The 7,020-nt window shown below is 37.2% G+C and overlaps 1 protein-coding gene across 1 annotated transcript in view; it reads right to left on the reverse strand.

The window, feature by feature from the left end:
• Window positions 1-6,282, reverse strand: part of LOC117996456 (uncharacterized) — a 31,337-nt gene extending 25,055 nt beyond the window's left edge. The window contains exon 1 of the mRNA XM_069501334.1: window positions 5,801-6,282. The gene's annotated coding sequence lies outside the window, so the exon portion shown is untranslated. The remainder of the gene's footprint in view (window positions 1-5,800) is intronic.
• Window positions 6,283-7,020: the final 738 nt, after the last annotated feature.

Here is a 7,020-nt window from a genome sequence, read left to right on the forward strand (position 1 = left end):
AAATAACCCTTGTTCTGCTACATGAAGGAGCTGGAGCGGTAGAAAACAAAGAACGAGGAAAATTTTAAACGTGTTTTAAAGATGAACAATAACATTATATCTTATGTAAGTTGTGTTAATTAGCATAATATCTATGGAACCAGGCGACTCACACTATGAACTACATTCATGTTTGCATTTTAATTGAGTCTTGGTGCGATTCGAAGGCGATTCGTAGTTACCTATTAAAAACTTTAAAAAGGGAAAAATTCAAGTCAAACATTGTTTTTTGTGTTTGTTTATGAGAGTTTACATAGTATAAGTTATTTGAAATGTACGGTTATAAGTAGGGATAATTTTAAAAATATAGGACACTTTTTTTATTATAAAGAATAATAGCCATGTTAAATGACTAATATTCCCTTTCCTCTCCAACTAAGCGTCAGGCTTGTGCTAGGAGTAGGTACGACAATAGTGCAACGGGCGGGGTTTGAACCGTCGACCTTTCGGTTTTCAGTCCACTCCTTTACCGGTTGAGCTATTGAGGCTCTAACATTGTCCGGCTGTTCTCTTTGGAAGCTGGTTAACGAATCGGTGAGTGGTGTCGTAGGTAGTACCATATTATAATAGCCTAGACAGTCTACATTCAGAAGTAAATACACATATTTAATTTTTATTAACAGGCATTGAACCTGCATCGCTCTGGCTATCGCGGCGGCCGTGGAGAGACCGTGGTCTAAATTGACTAAAGTCACTCCACGGCCGAGACAACTAGAGGGATGCAGGTTCAATCCTTGCCAGTTCAGCAATTTTATTTATCGCTTCGAGTGACACTAATATTAGTTCACTCTGCCTACACACTAGTTGCATACTAGTCATACACCATGAACCGATGATATAAAGAGGCTGGCGGGAAGTGACCGGATGAGGAAGGCTGAGGACCGGGTGTTGTGGCGCTCATTAGGGAATGGTCAGCAGTGGATGTCTACAGGCTGACGATAATGATGATGAACTTAAAACAGTTTAATTTATCGCAACTCAGACCGCTCTCAAAATAATACCTTATAATAGATTCGATAACTAAAGTACCTACTCTATTTCGACGACTCGCCAAGATGTAAGGAGGCATTAAGAGGGTTGTGGATTGGATCTGTTATATGGGTTGAATTCCTTTTGATTTAAACGTTCTTTTGGGATAATTGTTTAGTTGTAAATTGTTTTGATTCTGCTCAGTTTCGAATGAGTGATGGATGATTTTGCGTTATTGTATTATAATAGGAAATACGTGTGAAACTTTGTCTGCGTGTATTATGTTGAACCCTCGTCAGTATTGACCCATAGCAATGGGGGGATGGGCATGAATATTTTTCACAATGGATTAGGCTCATGGAATTTTTAAGGACTACCTTTGTTTTGCTACAGGTTGTTATTATTTATGAAACTCTAGATGATGCCTCAACTTCATCCGGGTGTATATAGGTTTTTTTTGAAAATCCAGCGGGAATTCTATGATTTTTCGGGATAAAACGCCTCTGGGTTAAGTTAGGGTTAGGGAGCTATTACTATTTGATAGAGCCAAAGCGGTTCAGTTATTGTGGCGCGTAGGAGAAACAAACATCCAAACTATCACATTTATAATATATTATTACAAGATGATGCCCGCGACTTCGTCCGCGTGGATTCAAATTTCATCAAAATCGGTTTAACTGATGGGCCGTGAAAAGCTAGCAGACAGACAGACACACTTTTGCATTATAATATTAATATGGATTCATTACCTATCTCTTTGCTATCATCAGTAACGGCATAGTTTATTATTTAAATCTATATGTGTATATATATCTATGTAGTCTTATGTATGTCTATTATATTTTATTTGTATGTATTAGTGTATTAATAATATGTATTTTATATTCTTATTATATGGTTTAGTTTATTTACCTATTGGTATTTAGGTTTATTTTACACCACCTCCCATTGTCCATTTGTTCGTTTTTTCCCTAGCGTTAAGGTTGTCTGGAAGAGATCGCTATTTAGCGATAAGACCGCCTTTTTGTACCTACTTATTAAGATTTCTTTTTGTAACCTGTCATTTGTGTTTCTGTGGTGCAATAAAGTATATACACACATACATACATATGGATTAGAATAACTATTCGTATAATGGGGCTGACATGTATATAAATATAAAAGCCCCTAAATAAATAAAGAAAAAAAAAAAAAAAAAACTATTCGTATATATGAAATGCTAATGCCTACGACTTCATCCGTGGATTTAGGTTTTTAAACATGGGAACTCTTTGATTTTCCAGGACAGAAAGTAGCCTATGTCACCCTACAGGTCTTTGACTATACTTATGCAAAAAATCACATCAGCAACGTACGTTGCGACGAAGTGATTGAAGGACAAACCAACAAATCAATAAAACAGCAAACAAAACATTTTTTCACCTAATATAATATAACTGTAACACAAATTACGTGCCTACCTAGTGCCATCATAATAAAATTAATATTGGTTTTTATAATACGAACTAGTTGATGCCCGCGACTTCGTACGCGTGGTTTTTAAGAATTCCGTGGGAACCCCTTTATTTTCCGGGATAAAAAGTAGCCTATGTCACTCTGCAGGTCTCTAACTATGCCCATGCAAAAATACGCCAATCCGTTGCTCCGTTGCGACGTGATTGAAGGACAAATCAACAAACAAACACACTTTAACATTTATAATATGGGTATTGATGGGTATAGTGATTTTTCGATTTAGAAAATATATTTTGACAAAATAATATATGAAAGTAAGAATTTGCACATTTTATTATCTACTAGCTAATGTCCAGCGGTCGTTGCAACTTGCAATGTGATCCACGCGCCACGTAGGTACCTACTCGACAGGTCGAGATGGCAATCGGGGTATGAGGCGGGGGGAGGCCCCGCACGTCACCCGCGCTATCCCGCACTAAGTTAGTGCGGGGGCTGTGCGGGTGTGCGGGGCGTCCCCATCCCGATTGCTATGTCGACCTGTCGCGTACTATTGAATACGCTAGAGCTAGACGTTTTGGCAAGTGGACCTTTTGATACTGGACGTTTTAGGACACTGGATATTATGGGACTGGGCGTAACAGGACATTGGGCACTTTATCATACTAGACATTCTAGGAGATTAGACATTGGCGGCCGGAGCCATACTTTCTTAAGAAGTCTTTTATTTTAAGTACAGATATTTTTCGCATAACTAATTAGGCATTTGTTTTTTCTTATGGAGTTAAAAGCGTAAAAGTTCAAAAATATGAGTAACAAACTTTTTTAGAATTTAGAAAACTAATTTAAGCAGATCCAACTCTTAAATTAATAAGGTTGTAAGTATAAAAAGTTTTTTTTTCATACTTGCGTTGCGGCTTAATAAACGTTGTCGCTGGTGTGCTATATGAGAATAATACATAGAGATAGAATTCATCCAAGGAATAATAAGTAGCTATGGATTGAAGCCATTATGTCAGGGAAGGTACCTACATAGGCACCTTGGTATAAGCTAACTTAAACTAAAATTTAATTGAAAGAAGGACAAAAAATTAATTTATTCCATTGGTTCAGTATGCGAAATATATCAGAAACGCCTCTAATTTAGAGTTTTTTGTATTTAGGTAATGTTTTTCCCTGCGTGAATAGATAACACTAATGAAAAAATCGAAAGACGCCGAGTGATGCTTCGGTCGCATGCAGGTGCTTTAATACAAAATCATCATACTCATGTATTAATAAAATATTTTAAAAAATGCTCTTCCCTCTGCCAACCTGGGCACTTTGTTAGACCATACGACACTTTCTGTTCTGATTGGTCTTAGGCTTGGCGCCACAATAAACCAGCCTCACCGTTGCCACTGCGGTGACTGCGTTGACGCCTTCGGCCACCATGGGCTCTCCTGTTCGAGAAGCGCTGGACGCTTCTCCCGCCATAGTACCCTTAACGACATCATCCGGAGGTCCCTTGCCACCGCCCATGTGCCAGCTGTACTAGAACCTATTGGTTTGGCACGTAGCGATGGCAAGAGACCTGATGGTATGACGCTCGTACCGTGGAAGATGGGCAGGTCGCTTGTTTGGGATGCAACTTGTGTAGACACTTTAGCTGCATCCCACATTCAGGCGACCTCCTCTATGGCGGGTGCAGCGGCCATCAGCGCCGAACAGGCCAAGAGGCGCAAATATGAAAACCTCGATGGAAGCTTCGTATTCGTGCCTTTTGGTGTGGAGACCTTGGGGCCGTGGGGCCCGGGGGCTCGAGCTCTTTTTGAAGAAATTGCAAAAAGAGTTATCGAGTCAACCGGGGACCCGAGAGCTGGCAGCTACCTTGGTCAAAGAATTAGTTTGGCCATCCAAAGAGGTAATGCTGCCAGCATCTTGGGTACAATGCCTCGCTGCGGTGGTCTCGACGAGGTTTTAGATTTAATTTAATTTATTTTAGTTTTAATTTAATGTTTTTTTTTTTTTTAGATTTAAGTTTATTAATAGTTTATTTGTTGATTATTTGATAATTACGTAGAATTAGAGAATAATAAAATACTAATGTAAAATTAAAATGAAATTAGCTTTTTTTTAGCTATTTTTAAAAAACATTTGGTATGAAACACAATCATTTTCAGAAAATGTTTTAGATACATTTGAGACTAAATAGCACCTTTTGTAATTTTAGGAGCGATTAATAACGGATCAAGGTAAAAGCATGTCGTTCAAGTGTTATTACGCCAAACAAAGCGGCCGTTTCAGCCTCACATTCCTGTTGGACCAGGTAAATTCCTCGGCCCTCTTGATTAATATTGACTGGTTTTTAATTAAAAATGACATTTATTAAAAAAATGTACAAACATTTTTATACGCCATTGTGGCCATTTCATTATTTTAACACAATATAAAATGTAAGTATGCCGATTCGCGCACATAGTGAACGAACTGTCATTAATTTTATAATACATATGTATGTTTACGTAAGTTTATTTTAATACATATAGTATATAATATTAATTTAAGCATTTATATAAGTCCTACCTACTATTTTTGTTTACAACATATCGCACTGCCAAGGGTCACTGGTAGATATCACTTGTAGAGAAAAGTGCTTCCCTGTCCACTTATATATTTCTTTGCTGTTACTAATATTTGGTACGAATAAAATAATTATAATAAATTCAATGATCTCAGCCAAAAAATATTTATTTTTGTGAATTTTATTGAAGTTAAGTTAAGGTGTTAAACAAATATAACACGTAAGTTACTATTTATTCGTATAGTCGCATAATGCTGTAGTTAGTTGTAAAAGTGTTGATATAAGCTAATTTAGAAATAAATCAGACCATATCATTACCCAAAACAGAGCTTCCATTAAAAAGATGTATAGGCACATTTGCTGGAGCTAATTAAGGCCCATAACATACTCTACCAGCGAACCCATTTATTACACCTAAAACTAGTTTCGGTATGAAAGTATTCAATGCTAAAGTAGTATAATATTTTATACCAGACCCCAAAATTTTTACTTATAAAAATACGTAGGTATAATATAATTTCAGGTCGGTATGTAAAGCCAAAACTAATTGTTTAGTTATGAAAAAATACTTCAGTAGGTGTAAAAAAATGAATGTAAAAATATCTATAAATTTAAATTGAGTAGGTATTTAAAATAAGTTTTTATCATAAATGGTATATAAATCTTTTGTAATATCAAGATTGCGTAGCGAATTAAGGTACAGTTCTAAAAGAAAACGTTCAACTTTTACAGTGGTCCTACTTAACTTAAAAGTATATGAAACAGTAAAATACTTACGCTAAACAAACAATTAATCTATCACTGAAAAAGCACGAAGAATTAGACGAATTGATTCACCGGTGCCTCTCTTGTGTTCCAACGTGACATCAGTCTCGTTATTTAAACACAAAAGGGGATGTATTAATGGCATGTTTTTAAATAGCTTCGGCTTCGCTAAAGGCAAGCCCGGTGTTACGGGTGAAAGGCTACGATTTCGTAGCTGGAGTGAGCTACGTGCGCGCTACGCGGGGCAAGGTCTCGCGGGCGGCTGGCGCTCAGCGAGCGACCGCGGGGAACGCGTGGGTCGCACTGGGTCCGTTCTCTGTTAGCCTGCGATTAATCCATACAAGGGAGACGAGGAGGCTGTATTCACCGGACCGGAGGACGGTCGGGCGACGAGCGTCGACTGCCGCCGCCCGCAAATGCTGCTTTGGCGGCCGCTGTGAGTCCGCCTCCCGCCGCCGTTGCGTCGTGTTGACACAATTTTGAAATAGTGTCACATCTAGGTAATTTTTAGGGATTGTGCAGCGACATGCGTTCCACACTTTGCCTTTTCATGTATTTATTTACAAAGAAATTCAGAGGATAATGATAATATCGCATAAGATTCGGGTACAAACGGGTACTCATATCATTAGAGGATATTACTAGAAATAACTAGAATATAAAAAGTTAAACCTTAAACCTTAAAAAAAAGTAATATAACTAGACTTAGAAATTATTTACTTCTTATATACATTTGTCAATTTCACTAGTACGTAAAAGTATTGACTAATAAAAAGTAAGTAAAAGTACCGAGGTAACAATCTATCTATTTAACGAAACTAAAACAAATACACACGTCTTTCTTTTTTGGAATCATTACAAATAGCAACATGTGTGTAATTAATTTTCCGTTTTACAACACCTAAAGGGGCGAGTGTTAACACGTAGAAAGTTTGCATAAACACGAACTTCATTAATCATTTCAAATAGAATGGAAACGTAGAACTACGAATATTCTTGTAACAGGAGTTGTGGGATGTTTGTCTCGACGGATACAGATGTTTATTACAACATTTTATGTACTCGTATAATTGATAACTCTATACGGATCTGGCTTGTACCTACAGTAAAAATAACCTATTGTAATTGTAAGACATTATTTTTATGTGTTTTAATATTTCACTGCGATTAATAGCCTCATCTGGTGACAGAAATTTTTTTTTCAAATTTTTACGCAACGGATCAGCCTGGCT

This window comes from Maniola hyperantus, chromosome 1 (assembly GCF_902806685.2).
Source record: "Maniola hyperantus chromosome 1, iAphHyp1.2, whole genome shotgun sequence".
NCBI lineage: Eukaryota > Metazoa > Arthropoda > Insecta > Lepidoptera > Nymphalidae > Maniola > Maniola hyperantus.